Source organism: Poecilia mexicana, unplaced genomic scaffold, assembly GCF_051168715.1.
Source record: "Poecilia mexicana isolate PSO_F unplaced genomic scaffold, ASM5116871v1 scaffold_12, whole genome shotgun sequence".
NCBI classification, from domain to species: domain Eukaryota; kingdom Metazoa; phylum Chordata; class Actinopteri; order Cyprinodontiformes; family Poeciliidae; genus Poecilia; species Poecilia mexicana.
In genome coordinates, this window is record NW_028263381.1 from 4,858,718 (window position 1) to 4,880,235 (window position 21,518).

At 41.9% G+C, this 21,518-nt stretch overlaps 1 protein-coding gene across 2 annotated transcripts in view; it reads left to right on the plus strand.

Annotated features, from left to right (window-relative positions):
* Positions 1–15,807: 15,807 nt before the first annotated feature.
* LOC106917046 (zinc finger protein 703-like) overlaps positions 15,808–21,518 on the plus strand; it is an 80,756-nt gene continuing 75,045 nt past the window's right edge. For both annotated transcript variants that reach the window (XM_088010795.1, XM_088010794.1), the window contains exons 1-2: positions 15,808–16,175; positions 17,184–17,298. The gene's annotated coding sequence lies outside the window, so the exon portion shown is untranslated. The remainder of the gene's footprint in view (positions 16,176–17,183; positions 17,299–21,518) is intronic.

The following is a 21,518-nucleotide window of genomic DNA, read 5'->3' on the forward strand; positions in this document are numbered from 1 at the left end:
ACCCCGCCTCACCTGTTCCTGTACCGACTCCCCTTCTCCCCTCCCTCGTCTCTTCCACCCTGACTAATTGATGCCATCATCCTCCGCATCTATCAGGGCGCTCTCATTGTTTTGACGTCTAGTTAATTCCCGGCTCATGATTTATCAAATTCTTATTACCGCTTTGCTGAAAGCCTCATTCGTTGTCCTGATGTATGGTAATGATAGTCCCGCAAGGCTGCCTGAATCACAACAAGCCCGCTCATTTGTTCCAGCTCTTCCTCTCTCCTACATTTTTTTTTTTTTTGGGTGGCATTATTGCTAGCTCTTCGCAAACTTTTTTGTTGTTCCGCCGGTGTTCCCATCTTTTTCTGAAAACTGTTTTGGTCGTGGAAAAACTCGAGGTTTCTACACCCAAATTAAGAACTTCTGGTCTTCCTCGCTCCTCTTGTCTTTAGTCTCGGCAAAGGACGCGCACTGGCACCGAGGAGGTCAAACATTAGCACAACTATTCAATCATTTGGCTTTGCTCCTCTTCCTCTCTTTCCTCCTCCCATCCACTGACAAGCCATTCGTCAACGGGACGGCGGCGCTGGCCTCTCCATTAGAGCTGTGGCACATGAGTATTTCTCAGCCCTGCGAGCGCACACACACACACACACACACACACACACACACACACACACACACACACACACACACACACACACACACACACACACACACACACACACACGCAGTTCCCCATGCCTCTCCTTTCCCAGACACCCCGCCTTTGCCTTGTGAGCAAGGAGATCAATGCTACCAGCTCCGTGCATCATTTGTCACACCGCTGCCCTCCCTTTAATGAGCTTGTCCAGCTTCGGCTCCTCCTTCTTTTTTCCATCTTCCTGTTTTTAATCCACTGATCTCATCCCCTTGTTCAGCCCTGTGAGTCTTGTCCGACTAGTTCCTTCCTCCTATCAGGCCGGCCATCTTCACTGTTTGGATAAAAACAAACAAACAAACAAAAAAACACAAACGATGTGTTTAGGGAAAATCTGAAATTATATCTACAAACTACTTTAAAGGTTGTGGTTCAAAAAGTATCGTTGCAACATGAGGTTGGACCAACTGTGTGGCTGTTTTTGTTTTTTTTTTCCCCGCCCTCTTTGTGCCAATGCCATTATTTTGCATGTTGCCGTCTTTGCTCAGCTGCAAAGTGCAAACAAACTGTCATTGGCGCTTTAAATAGAGCTCTCATTGAGTGCACGAAAAGCTCCGAAAATATTTATTCTGCAAACTCACTGACAACTATGGGCTGGGGCTCAAGGAAAAAGGCTAGCCCCAAACAAAGTGGCTGAATAAAAGTCTGATCTGGCTGGATTAGAGTGAAATGACAGCTCTGTAGACGCCTGCTTATTCAGGCTTGTTTGTATCCACTTATGTTATGCAAATTATTAGAGCCAGATATGGCAACCAGTGCTTTGTTAAACAAGTAAGTTCCCATGAGACCTTTTGCGCTTCCCAGCTTATAATATCTGCAATATTTTTGGAATATTTTTTATATACCATTAGCAGACTCGTTACATTATCTTGGTCCAGAAGCTCTTCTACGATGACAGATTGCCTTTGCCTGCCTTTTAAATACTTAAATATACTTATTATGTATTAATACACACAGTGGAAGCAGTCTTAGAGATACTTTAGACCCTTATGTCTGCAGTCTTTCCTATCTCCGCTCAGGAAAACGAATGGAGCTCCTGGACTGTGGCTGTTTTGTGAATGCTAGACAAATATCACGTCTACTAGCATTGCGGCTACGTACTTCAGCTTCCCAAGCTGCGTTTGTTTTGGTTGAATATTTAAGATTAAATTTTTCTTTTCCACATATTGTATAATACTGTAACGTTTTTTGATATAAGAGTATATGCTGAAGAACACTATGAAGGGCTGGCGATTAGCACGAAGCATAAACTTTTTCTCACTCCTCTTTGGACGAGTACAGTAGGTAAAATGACTGATTCTTATGTTACAAAACATTGTTTTTTTTTTTCATGTATGTATATAAATTTTTACTTTTTTATTGATTTGTTCGAAATCAAAGAATAAATAAAAGATTTGCTACGTGGGGAGAAAAAAACCATGGGCTTCAAAGAAATGGTACTTTTTTTGTTTTGTTTTTATTTATTTTATTTTTTTTAGAACGATCACAATGTGAAGGTTAAAAAACAATTCAGCCTCGTTTCACTGAGCAATGTTAAAACCAAGAACTCTAAAGGAACTCCTGAGGGGAGCCTTTCAGTGAAACACTGCGGTTATTTTAGCTTGGAGGTAATAATTTATACAACATAAGACTTGAGACTTCCAGCCAAAATTGAAACAGATGCATAGAAAGCAACCCAACAGGTTGCCAAATTCATTCACTGCAGAGGAGAGAGACTTAAAGAAAGGATTTAGAGCAAATTCATCACATGCTACCTCTTAAGAGAGAGAGAAAAGGAGACCTTTGGTGATTTAACTTGTTTTTACTGGAATCGTGTTAATTCATATTCATGTATCCAACTCCTCCGAGCGGCCCACAGCGCGTATTTGTCACACTGAAATTTCTCCAGCTGAGTTTGGGAGCAAAGAACGCCGTCTGTTGGGAGGAGAGGGGGCGGGATTGTAGATTCAGGAAAGGGACGTTAGCGTTTTTTATTTATTTATTTTTTTATCCCCCAGATTTCCTTAATTAAGCGTGTCTGTCATCTCTCGCTGAATGAGCCGCTCCAGTTTCCTTTCAGCGAACTGCCAGGAGAACCTGTGATGTGCCAAACTAAGCACTCTTTTGTTGCCAGTCTGAGTCACATCGCATTGAAGGTGATTCAGGACTGTGTGTCAGTACTTGCCGATGTGAGGACAAGCTGTCATGTTTTATTGACTCTGCTGTAAGAGAGAGAGAGAGAGAGAGAGGCCATTTTTCCAAGAGGAGGCCGAGGCAGGAACTCTGCTTTTGAAACTTTCATTTGCAACAGGTCTTTTATTTTTTAATTTTTTTTTTTTTACCTGTTGATGTGGTTTTTTTGTATTTGATAAATTTTTTTCACCATCCTCAAATAGCAGGTGAGATTATCTTCCTGTTGTGGTGGGAGAAAAAAAAACTTTTATATACAAGGAAGGTGTTGTCAGTCCTTTCCTTCTCCTTACTCACTTTTATTTGTATATTAAAAAAAGTGTTTTATTGGTACTCAGCCCTCTCAGAGGGTCCATGTCTGGTTTTGTAGAATACGGATTAAATCTTTCATCAGCTTCTCCTTAAGTGTTTAATAGGAACGAGACGTTCTCTACCCTCAGGTCAGATTCGGAGCAGCAACCCTGCTCAGGACATCGTGTGTTGCGGCTGTCTTAGCTAGTGTGAAAAAAAAAAAACAAGTCACCTTTGAGTTTTAGACGTGATGTTACTGCTATCTTAAAATCCGCACAACTCACACTCTGTCTTATTTATATATAAAAATAAAAAAAAACTATGAAATGTATATAATGAGTTTTGTTTTTTAGAGGTTTCTTGGAACAGGAACAATTTCTATGATGCACATAAGTAAAATGTTTTGAAGGATGTCAAAAGCATTCGCACAATTTTACCTCCATATTGATTTGATTTCACTAGCTGCGTTTCCATTAACCGTGGAATTGTGAAAACTGAAATTACAAAAAACGAAATTGTCATTTGAATGTGTTGAATCCGTAGCTCTTGTGTAAAATCGCTGAATATCCCAGAATGCCGCATACATAGCCGCTCCCAAGTACACGGCTCGTCGCCCCAATGCCTGAATATGACTGACGTGCGCCACGGCTGAATTATGAACGTATCTGATGTAGCTGTTTACATTTGTCGCTACCATGATTTTCAATGACTTTCAAAACTTTATGTACAGTTTTCATTGTGTTTCTTATTTAATGGAAACACCAAATTGTGAAAAATAAAAAATAAAAAATCCAACATTATGAAAAATATTGTAGTGGGTCTCTGCTGCCCCTACCTGGTCTTTGCCATGCTGCTCCTTCCCTCCTCTCCCCTCCTGTCCTCTGCTCCCCTCAGCCCACCAGCTGGCCCATTCCTCAGTGTTATTATTGGATTTCAGAAAGCCGGGAGGGAGCATGCATCACATCTCCCTTTGTCACCCCTCCCCTCGTTTACACTCATTCTTTCATTCATCTTTTTCCTTTTTAATAACTCCCTCTCTGCTCTTTGGCCATTAATAAAGATGAACTCACTCCGCTGTCACCTCCTGCTCTCATCTTTCTCTCTATCTCATCCTCTTTCTCTCTGCTCCTTATTGACCCCCTTCTTTAAACGTCGGCCCCCTCATCTCGCATACCTCCCTTTTCTCCCACCCCCCGTACATTGTCTCTTATCTCCCCGCTCATGCCTCGGGTTCTCTCTCTTCCTCCCAGCCTGCCCTCCGTAAAAAGCTCTCGTCTTCCCTCCGTCCCCCTAACCTCTCCTTTCTTCTTCAATTTCTCTCCGCCTGACACAGCAGTCCATCATGTGCTGGCCCCTGGACGCCGGCCTTCCTCTGACGCTCTCATTCATCAGGACTTTGAAAAGCTGAAATCACTCTCTCCTCTCCTCCACTGGCCGCTGCCACTTATTGCGCTATCCATCACACCTGGCGGGAGATCAATACGAGCCCTTCCCCTCTGCTCCCTCCCTCCCCTCGCTCCCCCCTTCGTTGCCCTGACTTCATCTTCTTCACTCCGGAGTGGATTTCTTTTCACGTATGGCGCTCTGCCGCCTCGGCTTATGTGAGAAAACCAAACCTGTCAGGCCCTTTAGGCACCTGAAATGTGGAACAAGACGAGAGTAAAATGTCAATAGCGATCCGCTTTGACACGGACGTGTAATTCAGAAATCTTTGACGTCAGTTCAGATGGAGTCTGTCTTGAGTCAAAACAGACGATGCATTCTATGGTACAGGACAGCGGCTGCACATAGTTTAGCAAAATTAAGTCCTGTCAAGTCTTTCAGTTTTATTGACATAAAAGCATATTGAAGGTTGTATTGACAAGCTTGACAAATGTATTCAAACTTGCAAGTGACGCTTGTATTCTACAGAGCGTCGCAACTGAACTACCTTATGTACCATGCGTACCTTCCGTTCATGCCTAGCTCCCCCTGAAACTTGCGTGGCCTTGGGGTAGACCGCTTCGCTGGGCCTCTCACTGAATGTGTTGGAAATTCCTGTTTCAGCAGCAAAAATTGGGTGAAAATGTAGCTTGTGTTTGAGACTTCCTCCAGCTTTTTGTTTGATGGCAACTGATTGGCAAGAGCCGTAGTCCAAAAGGGACAAATTCCCTCAAAGGTTTGGACTGTGGCCACAGGAGGAGCTTTGTAGCTGAGATACAAAACCAAATTTCATAACTCTCAAGTACAAAAGCGCAGAAGGATCTAATGAGGCACAAAGGAAATTCCCACCTATGTGAAAGGTGAGCTAGAGCCACCAAACCTGGTGAGCAGATGGGGAGGGCGGTGGGCGCAGCAAGGGGAGTGTACACACAAACTTTCACCTCAATCCAACCTTTGTACGGAGACTTATGACCATTTAGTCTCATGAATTATGTCAGAACCGTATCGACACGGGGTCTTCACCAGAGCATCCAGCACCTCTATGAACCCCCCCAACATCGAAACCAAGTTTATCCCTCCACAACTAAAACTATTTTGAGTTATGTCCATTTATTCTCATCCTAAGGTGGCGTTTTATTCCTCAACCCAAAAGTGAAACTCTGATCCCATACATAGACCCATGGATCATGACAAACTTATCTTTACTAATTCAAGGCCAATTGTAACACAGATTGTACATGTAGAAGTAATGATACCCAAAGCTATTTGGTGCAGATTGACGTCTTGAGCCAGTCCAGAGTAGTAGATTTGTCTGAAGGATGGAAAAAAAAGTGCAAAAAGCAACGTGGAGACCGAACGAGAGCGGAAAACGCTGGACATGAATTTTGTCTTGAAGGCTTTAAAACCAAGTTAAAAGTTGAAGTAAATCAACATTTATTGGGGAACTTTTTTTTAAAGAGGAACTCAAGACACAGTCAATATAAATACAGTTTATTTTGTAGTTTTACTTTTATTCTGACCTCATTTGTTATCCCCACTGATTGACCTCATCCACAGAACAATCCTGTAATAATTCTCTGTGCAACAATAATGTACGGGGAGGAAAAAAACTCTTTTAGCTGTAAAGTGCAATTGTTTTATTGCATAAAAAAAGTTTTCCAGGGGCCAACTTGTTAAACTGGCCTGGATTGATGGTGTTATTGCACAGACCCTCCCGCCTGCCCCCCCACCGTCCTCAGGTAGGGCCCAGTTAATGGGGCCAGGCAATAAGAGAAGCTAACGGTGGCTATAATTCTGCTGAGAGCAGCCTTGCTTAGTAAAACTGATTTGCTCAGGACAGAGGAGTCGTTAAGCACCGCAGCCGAGCCTCCCAGAACCTAATGCCTCTCTAATCTTCTTGGGTGTCGCTAATTCTTTACGTTCCATGCTGCCATTAAACTTTTTCACAGGCTCTTGGCGATGAATTAAATTACTCTGGATATATTGAGCAAACTAACCATAAATTGGCCTTTGTTGCCTTGCGCTGGTGTAGGTGGAAAGCTGATGGCGGATAACTGGCTGCAGCTGCAGAGCAAACGCAAAATGCAGGAAAATGCTGGAACATTTCCGTTTGCTTTAAATCAGTCTGTACCTGCGTTCATTCCCTCAAATTAAAAGCATCCCTGTGGATCTTCTACAGTATATGAGTCTCTTTTATACAATAAAACTGAATAGTTATTCAAAGTTTGCACAAAAACTAAAGCATCTGGACAAATGAAGAAATGCTTAATTGACCTTGCAAAATAACATTTTCACATTTAAGCTTGAGTAACAGTGGCTGCTTAAATTACAAATGTGTGCAGCACTTATTCCGCCAATGTCAAAAATAAAAAGAGCACAAATTCACATTTGCAGTGTTTCCATTAAAAAAGAAACGCAATTAAACTTAAATGTAAATAAGTTTGTTTACGCCATAATCCTCCTACTTTTCATCTTCTTCGTGGTTCGCCACGGCAACGTCCGGTTGTTCATCATGTGACTCGTGCGATGCGAAGAAAGTGTTTTCTGTCTTATCAAGTATGATGATGGTTTGAAAAATTAGTGTTACATGACTCTAATCGTGAGGATGTATGTGTATCACTTTTGAATGTTCCATCCATTTTCTTTCCTTGGTGGGGTTGGGAGGGTTGCTGGTGCCTATCTCCAGCTGATGTTCCAGGTGAGGGGTGGGGTCCCTGGTCTGTCGCAGGGCAACACAGAGACAGAACACACAACCATGCACACACACTCACACCTAGGGACAATTTGAAGAGGCCAATTAACCTGACAGTCATGTTTTTGGACTGTGGGAGGAAACCGGAGTACTCGGAGAAAACCCACTATGCACAGGGAGAACATGCAAACTCCATGCAGAAAGACTGGGGCCAGGAATTGAAACCAGAACCTTCTTGCTGCAAGGCAACAGCTCTACCAACTGCGCCACTGTGCAGCCCCCTTTTAAATGTTGTCACTCTGAATAGTGAACATATACTAGGATGAATAGTGTGGAATTCAATGTTTTGCTGCTTCGTCATGAGACAATAACAATGGGAATCACTGTCCTTTTAATTTTTCCCCCATATTGTCTAAGTATATGATTTAAATGCACAGAAGTGATCAGATAATTATTAACCACAATAAAAAAATGTTAAGATTTAAACAAAAAAAAAACAAATCTTCCACCTGACATTATGAATTGAACCGTCACATAAGTATCCAACAAAACACACAAAAGTTTGATGTTGCACACTCACAAAATATGAAACTGGTCAGGATGTACAGTGGAGGAAGTGGAGCTTCAATCTCAAGGTGGCATCTAGAGGCACATACATCACAACAGGATTTAGCCTACTGACGGACATCAGGAGTAAACTGCCTCGATCCTCAGAGACCCCAACACAAGAATCAGATCTCAGCATTAAGCCAAGCCGGCGAACCTGCCAGCAGCTCAATTATCTGTCGTTAGCAGGCGATGCGGCGGCAGCCCGGGGTAATTTGACAAGCTAAACCGATCCTCATCAGGGCAGGACTGCTCCAATGGACCTGAGTAAATATATTCTCGGGGTAATGCATATAACTAGAAGAGCTGTGTTTGAGCAGCTGAGAGATGCTGAAGGCCCAGTGAGATAGAAGTAAAAGTGCTTCTGTAATGCGTTGTGTGCTCTCTGGCTGAGGCGATGTAGGGCTCGTCGCCTTTTTGAAGTTAAGTGCTTGTTCACACTGACTGGGAGCTTTTGGAACAGAAATAATCACAAGGTCACAGCCCGAGCCTGTTTCTGCAGCTTTATCTGTCTGTAATTTATTAATGATTAGTCTTTGAATAGAGCACAGCAATAACAGGAAGATTCAGACATTAGTACCCTCCTTACTCTTACACTCAACAGAGCCAGAGCAGATTAATTGACCAAATACTGAATCTTTTTACAAACTCCATCTAAAAAGGACTTTGTTTATACAACTGATTACTGTATTACAGTTTTGTCTGGTGAAACTACAAACACATCTATTGGTCTGGCAGCCTTTGCATTATTTACAGTAGATTGCCAAAGTATTTAGCTGGTATTTATTTTAAAATGTAATTTAGGTTGTTGCGGTTTTCATTGTTAATGCAATTCATGACAAACAAAGCTTTGATAATTACCACGACGACGACCTACAAACCAGCTTTAGCTAGCACAACCTAGCTAACGCTGTAATAGCTTCTGGGACAAATGGTTTCTGTTTGCGTCACCAGAAAACATTTAAAACTGTCTGATTTAAATATAAGCAGAGCAGTTATTTTATAACATATCATCTTATTTTATGAATTAATAACAGTTAATATTTGGTCTCCATCCAACACCACACACTGTTCAGGGAGTTAGTTTAGTGAAGAGGAATGGACAGGAGGAAAAGATGTAGCTTTGGGCTTTCTTGAGTTAGCTAGCACCGTGGGTTACTCATGGCTAAAAAAAATGATCAAAGTAAACGGATGAAATCATTTCACAGATTTTCTGTGAGTTTATGCTCTGCTTTAGTGGGTTTCCTTTGGCAACCAGAGGAAAACCGACAACTGGAGCTACCGTACGAAACACTGTCACAAAACCAATGCATGATTTTCTTTCCCTTTATGCATTGCACACTACTTTGTGTCGGTCTAATCTCAATAAAATACAATGAAGTTTGTGGTTGTAATGGTGTGTAGCTAGGTAGAGAATACGCAGCAACGATAAACCCGGTCAGAGGAAGCACCCCGGCTGCCTGCGAGGGCGTCGAGGAGCGTCAGAATGACGAGGATAAACAGAGAGAAGCATCAGCTGTGTCAGCTGGCTGCCCTCGGCCTCTGCTGTCTGTCAGCTGTCGAGACGCGGCGCGCACGTCTGACACCTGGGGATCAGGTGGGGGGAGAGACGCACGTCGGCACCGATGGAGAAACATGGTGACAGAGACACAGGAAGTGACACGTGGGATGAGAGAGGCTTTCCGAGCTGAAGTGTTAGATGCCGGAGGTGGGAATGAGGAGTGTCACTCAGAGAGGTGTGACTGTTGCTGCTAGCATCTGTAGCAGCTGTGATAGCTCAGGGCTAGCTTAGTTTAGCAAACTGGAAAAGTTCAGCTTCAATGTTTTGCTATATTTTTAATATCCAACCACTTTTAAAATATTAACGATTTGATTGATTTATACCAATTGGATCAGAGGATATCTTCATTTTTTAGGCAGTTTTGTGACTTGTTAATTATGAAATTTCTATGATCAGCAAGATCTATGAATTTCCCAAGCTTGCAGTTCAGAATCTCAGGGATTAAGATAATGAATGCCAAGGAAAATAAACAGCTCTCCTTAATTGGCTGCTTTGCAAACATCAGCCAGTATCGTGTCGTGTAGCATTGCAGCTACGTATTTCAGCTTCAAGCAACACTTTGTATCAAACCTTTTACATATGCTTTACAATTCCTAGACAGTTTTATTATGAATACACACTGACCTGTTGCCATGGCAACTCACTGACAACAGCTCCACTAATGTAACAGGATTCAATACCAAAAAAGACGCAAACATTTTCCGCACAAACAGAACATTCACTACAGGTACTGTATTATATTTTTACGCTTGATGTTTGCGATTATTAATAATTGACCATCTGAACATAGCAGTGGTTGATTGGCTAATTTAACTCTCTAACTGCTCTATCTGACCTATCAGAGTTGGTGTGTGTGTGTTTTTCAACTGAACCAAAACACACCAAATTCCACAGCACATCTACACGTTAAGGTTGTCAAAGTCAAGCTAGCATAAGTGACCTACTTCCCTCTTCTTTGCTATTTTTTTTAATAAAACTTTTTCCTGACCATTGAAGAGTGTTACACTTGGACCATATCTAGTTGTCACAGTGCCGACAATTAGTAGCAAAGCAGTGCATCCATTTTTCTTCTATCTATTATACGTTTAGTGCATTACGTTAGCAACTTGACAGCTAAAACTAATGGCAGTCGTCGTTGCCATAACATCATGTTGCAACATATCCCGCACAAACAGAACATTCACTGTTTGTGCAGAAACAGTGAATTTTCTGAATTGCAATAATTCTGCAGTTCGGAAAATTGCAGAATTACTCTCAAATTTTCACTACGCTTGGCATTCACATAAGCATTCAAACTGAGACCTCTAGGCGGAGCAGATTTTGCTTTTCTAGTCTGTATCACCATTCGATCAGCCATTCAAACTTTCCAAACAAACCAGACATTTTAGGCAAACAAACTAGAGTTCAATTAAAGCGGACTAAACAAGGTGCTACCGATGATGCAGCTCCCTGATTGACCTGTTGATCCTCATATTGTCCAAACAAAACCCTCAGACATCTCAACACTGCACTGGGATGTAGTTTTCATGTCTTGGAAGCCTTTCCGACCAGCAGACTATCGGAGGTCTTCTACTTTTCACCTCACATGGCATCAATCGTCTGTTTGATTTTGTTCCTTTTTCTTTTCGGTGAAGACTCCGCGCAAACAGGAGAGGAAGAAAGATGGTGGTGTCAGCGAGGAAGCACACGGCAGCTGAGGGTCATTAATCACTGTCATGACTGTGAGAGATGGAGGATGAAAGACATGAGAGCTGGAGCGCGGCGGACAGGAATCTCTGGCAGGAATCTCTCTCCAGAGATCAGATGAATCAGCCCATTCAGCGCCCTTCGCTTTGTTGTTGATATGAGGCTCTGACATCACATCCTGCTCGAGTGCTGAAATGCTCAAAGTCAGCGAAGCAAGAGGGGAAGTGAATACATCACAGTCAGGACGACAAAAGCATATGGGTAGCGCATTGAATTACTGCCAGTCTAGCTAGCTCCCAGAGGCGCGGAATATTTCATGAAGACAGCCAACCTATGGATCATGAAAATATTCCAGGGAGGAAGAAGGCTTTGAATCTGACCCAGCTTTGACGTGTGTGTGTGTGTGTGTGCGTGTGCGTGTGTGTGTGTGTGGATATCCGCTGTCCTCCAAGGCTGAAATACTGCAAGAACGTGTTTCCCAAACTGATTGCTGACCACAATCTGAACTTTTACAGCCTGTAGTTCCAGAAAATATTGCATCAGAAAACACATAATACAAAAATAGAGAAGGTTGCATAAACAGACAGCTTAGGTTTTTTAATTTGCTGATTTTATCTATTTAAAACAAACCAAAATTATTAATTTATGTGAGATAAAAAGTTGTATATTAGCTGTTATTAAATGACTACACTTTTACTTGCTGTATGGTTATGTTTTATATTGTTTTCTCAGCTGAATAACATCCATAACATGAAAAGATTGTGCTGGTTGAAGCTCAAGACTCGCACGTCTGACTTTGGACAAGTTTTGAGATTGATCTGTTTTTCCTGACAGATTTTCCACTTTTGAATCTCAGAAATTTCCAGGATTTGTTGCCAATTAACTCATATGTCAAGCTAATGATGTTTTCTGCTTTTTGCTGTAATGCGAGACTAACGTTAGCACTTTTACTCTGTTTTGTTCGATGGTGAAGGAGTACATTCCTGCCAAAATAAACGTAAAAATGTTTTCTAGAAACAAACAAGGACTGAGCTCCAGAAGTTAAAAATTTGTGAAAATTATTTATTTGAATTAATAATAAAAAAAGTAGAACAAAGTTGGAACGTTTTGAACTTTTGAAACTCAGAAATTTCCACGTTTTTCTTCTAGAAAGTTTTTCTCTTGCATATTTTTCAACTTTTGAGGTTCCGAATTTTCCTTGTTTTTTATGGAGATTAATCTCAAAACTTCAGATTTTTTTTGTCAGACATTTACCTCTTTTTTTTCTATCTACAATGGCCCTAATATGCGGTCCTAGTTTAAGTAAAATTGTTGTATTAGATTTTACTTAAGGGATATGACAGAATTACTCTGAATACAAAACTTCCTTTCATGTGACAGTTATGGACGATGTGTTGAATCACTTACACTGTGCAAATGGTTCCACCTGTTTTTAATCAGGTTAAGTCGTATTTTACATCAGTGTGTTGGGGGCTGCCATTAGCCTTCGACTGGCCATTGACAACCATCTAACCCGATACTGACTGGCACATGCCGCTTAATGTGCTGCAGCTGACGAGGCCAGGTAGCCGTGGCGACCGTGAACGGAACCCATTTCCTCATTATCGGTTTATTTTGTGGTTTGTTTTGAAAGGGAATCACTGGGAAAAAAAAATATTTTCAAATCCGATTTGTTTTTCAGCAAACACCAAAAATTCAATTTGAGTTGCATTTTAAAACAATAACTGGGGTGGGTGGAAAAAAAAAGAAGGTGAAAACTGAAGTAAGGGGAACGATGTGGACTGAGCGTGATGGTAACGCTTTGCTCCTGCACCGCATTTCATCCCACAGCTCTGGCCTGCTGCACTGCGGTCGACTCCTCAATGCGAAGCAGACAGCCGAAATCACGATCTGTTATTACTCCTGCAAATCTACAACATCCCTTTATTTGCTTCAGAAGTCTACCGTGCATAATCTGCGTTCTGTGTATATATATACATATATATGTGTGTGTGTGTTTTTCTCTCCTTGCCTTGGGCCTGAAAATGCTGGGCTGGAAAAAATAAGTTAAGAGTTTGATGAATGCGCTCGGACCAGAGGAAAGTGGGTGGTCTGTATCTGTCAGCGGCGCTATTACAGCAGACAGCAGAGTTACAGGCCAATAAGCCGCACTATCATCACCATCATCAGCAGCAGATCTCCTTACAACAGCTCTCAGCTGCGCACATCTTGGACCTGACAGGCCAAACACGCACTTCTCCAGACAGCTCTGCACTTGAATGGTTTGCATTAGATGAAGCAGTGCACTTAGAGGCCAGTTCAACACAATTAGAAAAAAAAAGAAAAAAGAAAAACACCTTGATTTTTTACTCCTTCAAAGCCATGTGTGCAGAGTAAAAGCCTCGCTTTTTGAAGTTGATGCCCTTCTAAAATTTGGGTATTTGAGCAGAAAATCATCTGTTGCTGGTGTTTTATTAACCCGACAGGGTTTTTTTTATTCCTACTGTCAAAGATAAACATGTCATATAAGCAAAAATGAGTTCTATTGACTGACACTAAGTATATGTTTATATCAGCCACTCACTGATGTTCATAATATGTTTGACCTACATCTCAATTATTCAATTGGAGTTTGATGAGGCAACACAAAAAGTGGAGGGAATTTCAACGCATTGCTCTACTTGGAGGCCACTGCTCTAAAGCCCCGTTTAAACGTTAAGACAATTTCCAATGGAAATTAAATGAAATGCTGATTAAAAAAAAAACATAAATAGCACTGGAAAGCATAGTGCATAGACATGTTGATGTTGCATGTTACTGTTTACATCCAGATATGTTGTGCATGCGCACAACGCTGTGGGGGCAAAAAGACAATTATTTCACTTGCCATCCGTAGCCGCGCTGCTGTCACAGAACAATTCCAGTGACAAAATGAAACCTGGAGATGTAGGTGTTATTAATTTAGTGCAGCAATGACAAAACAGGAAAAACCATTGAAGAACAACTTACAACCTCTAGTTTTTTAGTGTAGAGTAGCTCTGTGTTGGCTGCTCTACAGACAGACCTGCTGCCATAGCAACCATCTTACAACAGCTCCACTACATTATCAGGATTCAACGCAAAAGTTTCTGATCCACTGGTGTGTTTTCATAACCCTTCTTAGGTTCACAGATCATCTGAAGCATGCAACCTGTCCGTCTTTGCTGATGATGTAAATGCTTCACAGTGAGCAGACTTTGCTTAACACACCAAATAATCTGAAGTTATGCAGCATCACAGGCAGGAGATGGAGTTGTCATTACTGTGCTGCGAAGGCGAAAACCAGGCCTGAGTGCACAAGCGTAAAATGATGCAACGGACACTATCATTTCCGAATATTTCCTGCTTGCGTTCACTTTCGTTTTGAAAAGGTTTTACGCTGGAACTGCTTGTAACACTTTTGCGGTTTTGTCAGACAAAAAAGCTGCTGCCATGTAAGGGGGGCCAAAACTCAACAAACCATATTTTCTAAAACTGCTTTGTGTTCAACAGATAAAAACATATAAGTTGAGTGTGTAATGCTGCTTATTTTAGTGTTAATCTAATACCATGTAAATGTAGGGCCAGTATCACTGTTACCGATACCAATACAAATACAGATACTTATTTTCTATCCATCATATATCAAACTTTTGAACATTAGTTGTTCTTGTGTTTTTTTCTTTTTATTTTTGTTAAAACCCAGAATTTTCATAAAGTTTATAGGTGTCTACAAAATAATAACATATTAGTATTTACATGATAAACCAAAACAATAGAAAAGCAACAAAAAAAAAATTGCATTGTTTTCAAAACAGCAGAAGGTTATGACAATAGTATCAATCCGATATTGATATTGACTTGGTATCGATATTGTCGATAATTTGGATACATCCGCTCAGAGAATTTTCTTCTTCTACAAAAAAAAAGGAGCTGCTCAGACTTTCACCAAAAGCCTCCACTCACATCTCCATCCATCTTTGATCCTTAACACCCAAAATGCCTCTACGTTGCAAATCTTACCTCATGGTGCTCAGAGCTGTTGTAATTGTGCAGGGAGCAAAATGAAATATCTGACAGTGTGAAAATGCTGCAACGAGAAGCTCTCGCCGCCGCATCAATCATGACTCCGGCGTTGGCTCTGCTCGTAGCGAGGTTACAGTAAATCACACGGTGACGGTTTAATCCCGGGGAGAGTTTTACAGGAAGAGAGGGAATTCAATTTCCTAGCAAAGGTATGCAAATTCTATACAGGCCTGCGATTCACCGAAAGCCTCCACAGATGCATCGGAGGCGGGAGGGAGCGGGGCCCGGTTTTATTTCTTCTTTTTTTTTTACTCCTCTGGGGTCTCACACCTTTCATGCTGCTCAGAGAGATTACATTTCAGAAAAACATAGCACAGACAAGACAGACAGGATAATCAATCACGTGAGTTCAAAACATTCTCTCTCGCGCGCGCGCGCTCGCAAACATACGCACACACAAGGACGCGAGCACTCTCCTCATGTCTGCTGGCTGTGTCTGTTTGCGGGAGTCATAAATCAATGCTGCGCTGTCAGACAGCCTAACACGAGCCGAAGAGAGAAATGGAGCAGCGGTACAATCTCCTCCACGCTCTGCTGCACTTTTTCTCCAGCCCCGTCTGAGTGCCAGGCCGAGTGACAGAGGACAGATAATGCTAGGAGTTCCTCCGTGTTTGTGTGTGTCCTTGTCGCTGTGGCGAACAGAACCCCCGTCCCTTTAATGTAAGGCAGCGGTGCTGCATCATGTGTGACCTCATTATTATCCCCCCTCTCTCTCCTGCTTTCAATCACTCAGATAGCAGGAAAAAAAAAAAAAAAAAAATGTGGCGTCTGCGTTTTCCCGCACCTGCGAGCGCGTGAGTCTGCCGTTTTCACAGCCCGTGATTCAGCGCCCACGAGCGCGGCGTCACACCGCTCCGATAGCAGCTGTCCGGTTTACCCCAGTAATTATAACACCCAGGCTCATATTGCTCCAGTAAATCACTCAGGAAAATTCCAGCTTTCGTGCGACAACAACTCCAGGAAGAGCTCGAGAAACACAGGTAAACTCTGAGGACGAGGAGGAAGAGGAGGGGTAAAATAAATGCTGTGAAACAACGTAAAGATTATTATTAACTCGGTGCTACGTGTTCGGGGTTTTTCCCATCAATTGCAGCCTCAAGAGCTGCTGCTTCTTCTGATAAAAATAATTTATAGTTTTATCTTTAATGTCAAGGTTCAAGACGTCCTTGGCAAAAAGCCGCCCGCAGCGCCTTGCCAAAATATTTTGTGCGTTTACAGCCGCAAACATCAATGTAATTTATCTGAATTTGATGCAGTAACCCAGCATAATTTTTAAATAAAAAGCATCTCAACTCAAAAACTAGTAGAAATCATTTTGTTCAATGGATGTTTGTAATGTAAGCTCAACGTAGATGCAGTTTCTCTGTGACTGCCTTGAGGTTTGTCGACTCGGTTGAGGTTTGTTCAACATAGTTGAACAAACTCTTAAGGTTCAAGCCAGAACCTTAAGATGCAAAGAGTATGATATCACTGCAGACCTGCCAGGAAGTAGCTGCTGTGCCTTCCTACACTTAAACATTAAAAAGGAAATGATTAAAAAGTCTCCAAAAGTCTTAAGACTGAGGTAGATGTCACCTTTTCACAGGACAAAGTCTGGGCTATAAAATAAATGTTTAGATCAAAGTGTATTCAGAATGGATGCTGATGATATACTGCTGTACTATTCTTTCAAATAAACTGAATTTTAGCAACGTCGCTCTAAATAAACTGTAGTATTATTACAGCAAACAGTACAAATTATATATTTTAGGGTTTATTTTAAAATATTCGTCTTTACTTTTAGAGATTTTTGTGGTCAAACCTCAGCCTACGTTTCTGACCTCAACCCTACACTTGTTTTCTTCTGGTTTTTACAATGCAGCGACTTTCAGTTTGTTTGGAACAACAAGCAGAAACCTGAAATCGTGTCCAGCTCAGTAAATTTGTCTCCGTTTATTTCATGTCCGCTGAGTTTTGTGCAGGTTGTTTGACTGTTTCTTCTCTCCAAGGTGCGACTGGCAGGTGGAGTCGGAGCTGCTGCATCTCATCAAACCCATCAAGGTGGAGCTTAACGAGGAGCTGGATCCCTCCTACTGACACCAGGTCATTTGCTCATGCTGAAGGGTGAGTAGGCCTCACTTCCCAATGCTCCTGGTGCTAACTCACTGGCCTCCCCCCCAAAAACTCCTGCAAACACAACCGAGAGGAGGTAGAAGCTCAGTTGGATTTCATCCATCTAGTCGTGACCGGCTCTGCCTCCGTTATGGAGCACAAAGAACGAAAACTAAACCCAGACTGAAATGTGTTGAAAGCGGAATCATCAATGAGTCCTATCAAAACCACGACTGCGTATTGGGCCAATTGTAGGCAGACAAAATACAGTAAATATTTGCCAAAAGAATTTGAGATCAAACTCAGAAATTGTGTAGAAAACAAAATATGTTGAAAAAAATATGAGTTTCAGAAGTTGAAAATTTGCTATTAAAAAAAATCTAATTTTGAGATCGTTGTCCGAGATTTTCTACAAAAAACAAGTGAATTTCTGAGTTTGAAAATTTGGTGGAAAAAATTGAAATGTCAGAGTTTAGGAAGTTTTGAGTTTCAAAAGTCAAAAATCTTTTACTTCTGAAACTCAGAAGTTTCCAGGTTTTTATTTCTAGAAAATTTCTGCGACTAATCTCAAAATTGTGAACTTTTTTGGCAGAAATTTACTGTTTTTATCTGCAATGGCCCTAAGAAGTCATCATACAAAAGAGTAATGCAATTTTTAGTAAAATATTATGGTTTAGTTAAGTTTGTAATATACTGATCTGATGTTGTACAAGACAATTTACATGTTTAGAAAAATGATGTATTGTTTTAAAAAGTCAGAAAAGATTTTTGGACCCATTTGATTGTGTCACTATCTAATAAGTTTTGTCTATGAAGCAGATTTACAATAAGGTGTTACGGTAAAACTATGGGTTTGTCGTTATTCTTTTGAAGTAACTTTATTCAACTAATTCCAACTATGTTTGTTAGGAACCATGTCATGCTATGAAACACAGTGCGTTGCCATATTAATGCCTCTTTTTCACATTTTGTCCCATTACAGCATCTGACATCGAAATGTTTTATTGGAATTTTATGCAATACAATCTGTCTGAGCGTGAGCTATTTTTGCAAAGAAGACATTTTTCTCTCGATAGGCAAAGCTGTGTAAACATGCCCCAAAATACTTGGCTGCAACTGTAGCAGAAATCTTTTCAACAAAGTATTGAGTCAAGGAGATTGAATGCAAATGCATGACAGCTTGTTGTAGATTCTTGTTTGCCAAAATTATGGAAACCGTATTTAATTTTTCTTCAATTCTACAATTAGGCCTGTCATAATAACAAATTTTGCTGGATGATAAATTGTCCCCGAAATTTTATCGATAAACGCTAACATTGTCATTTTGAGACCATTTCCAGCCAATCATAGTGAAGTCTCTACGACCTAAATTGCATAAAGAACAACAATAGTCATTCAGCTTCACAAGGAAACCAGCAAATAATGCAAAAATACTTTGGTATCAAATGTTTGCAGTTTTTCTCAAAATGGCGGCTTTCCAACAATATTAAAGGGCAGCATCTTTTGACGACTGAAATTATTGTGCGCATTTTAGTTTTTCATGCGACTAGCTGAGTTATCTCTCGTATGTATCAGGTTTATTTACGACTATGTGCCGCTTAATGTTGGTCTAGCATATAAAAACTAACTAAATACATTAAAGCCTTTGACAACCTCAGGGAGACTGAGCTCTACTGCAAGGCATTTCTCTGTTTTTCGTGCTCCAACTGTTTCATCTTCTTCCTAAACGCTCTTTTGTCCAACTTGCGCCCGTCCAAAGCTACTTCCTGCTCACATGTCTCAGCCGTAACCATCGATAGCACTGATTCCGACAAGCCTCCGAAGCGACGCAAAAGTCCCTACAAGTTCTTTAAAGCTTCTGGAGTGATGCAATCCAGCAGAGAGAGAGAGAGAGAGAGCACCTCATTTTTCTTTCTGCTTTTATGTGTGCACACTGCTGCGTAGCCGATGATGAACGAGCGCAGCGGATCTTGAGAGAGCTCGCAGAGGAAAGAATAATGGGTATTTAAGCACACTTGTAAATTACCAACACATTTGTCTTAGGCTGTCCCCTCAGGGATGTCTGACAGCGCAGCACACAAACTATATAAAGCTCACGTACATCTGTTCCTCATAGCCTTATTGGATCTGCTGACATCACTTAAATGCAAACTGTCACGCCATGCTCCATAATTCATACGTTGACAAAGTGCATAAAGCAGTCTTTGCCGTCTTTGCACCTGCATGCATGCTTGCATTGTGTGTGTGTGTGTGTGTTTTTTTTACGCGAGCCTGCCTCAGCAGGTGTGCGCCGGGTCACCTAGAGTGCACCGTGATGTTTATCTCTAAGTACCACAGACAGGCATGTTGGCCCGCCTGCTGGGAAAATGGGATTACAGCTATCTGTTCCCCCGGCTCTGAGCCGAGCGCCAGGCTTGTGAGTTTTTGCAGAGCATGTTTCCATCAGCTGCACACATGTTGCCTAACGCTTGCTTGCGAGAAGACGTTTGACCCCCCGCTACCACGGCGGGTCAAGCGATCGAAAGGAGTTGATGATGATGAGTTGGAACAAGTGACGGGAAGATGTTAGTGAGCTGTGACATGAATGATGAATGGACTAGACATTAAGGGTGCATTCACACCAGCCCCGTTTAGTCTGCTTTAATCAAACTCCAGTTCGTTTGCCTAGAAAGTTCAGTTTTGTGTGAACTTTGATGCAGATCGCGGGAGTGAACTCTGGCAGGCCTAAAAACCCAGGTCTCGTTTTGGTGGAAGTGAACTCTAGCTCTGTCTGGATGCATATTTGAATGGCAAGCACAGTAGAGACCGCTCCAAAAGCAGGAAGCAGACTAAACAGCACTGGGCATTCTGGGTAAATACAACCAAAACAAATTCGTGTCTAGAATTAGTGGGAGAAATGGGTCATGGTCTTTTACAAACGACAAGAGAAATCCAACAACTGCTAAAATCTCACACCACTCAATTTTTTCCTCTCTCCTTTGTGAAAGAGGAAGTTGAGCTCATGTCTTTGTCAGAGGTTCTCAGGTTGTTTCCTTCAGTAGTTCTTGGTGCAGCGCCACCACAGGTGAGGGGAGGAACAGGTTTTTCAAAGGTTTTGGATCATTTGACAGTTCAGCGTGAAGAAAAAATCGCGCCAGCTGAAAATGTAACAAATGTTGCAATTTTGGACTCCAGTCAATCAGAGACCACAGAACTATCAGGTGTGAAAACACCTTAAAATGTCTTCAACTCTCCTGCAGTCTTAAGAGATGGACCACATGAGCGTTTTTACTCCGTGCGCGACCTGGTGGGGTCACACTGAGCCCTGTGGGCTTTTACGAGCTTTTTTTTTTTACCACGTTGTCCAACTGTGACATTTTCCACACTCCTCCTGAGCGTCATGCTAAGAGGGTTAAAGAACAACTCCTCGGCTCAGATAATTTTATTTTGACTCCTCACTGTAAAAGGCCAGTTATTTTCAAGCCCACCTCCCCTCCACTTGCCAGAGCTGGGATTTGTGTTTCTCCAGCCGTATCCTGTTGAACGGCTTCCAGAGGAGCCCTAGCTCTCGGATTCATCATCGCCGTTCATAAACAGTCATTAATGTTTACGACAGGTGTTGTGACATGTTTACGACGGCATTATGTCTGCTTTACGAGACCCCTGTCGGGTCGGGTTTTTACGGCCACGGCACCGGGGGAGGCAGGGCGAGGGGACTCCTGGCAGCGCATCCGAGAAGGTCCCGGGATGTTTAATCAGTTACCCGAACACACTTGCATATAAAATGAAAAGCAACAGTGTTTGGCAGGGTAGTCGGCCTGTTTGACAGGGGGCAGCCATCAAACCTTCTCATTAAACTCAACAGGCTCCGGGCTCTGCTGTTCTTGAGGGCTTTTATAGGAAAATCACTACTCTCAATTTGCTGGCTGTTGTAAAAGTGTGTCCCAGGCAGTGGTTGTGGGTTCTGGTCGGGTTTAAGCAGCACCCCCCCGCCCTCTCGCCCCTCTCAGTCGTCCCCCCTCTCCCTTCCATCCTCCTGTTTTATGGCATGTTGTAAAGCTGCTGGCAGGCCGACAGCAGCAGTATCTTTTTATCCGGCTGCTAATTTAAGGAAGGGGATTAAGGTTGTGAATTACATTAATAGCGCTGGCTTTTTTTATGTGTGTGTGTGTTTGTTGATGATGACAAAGGGTTTGGTTTGAGGCATGTGAAACACATGGAACACTTAAGCAATGTTCTTGTTTTATGCCAGC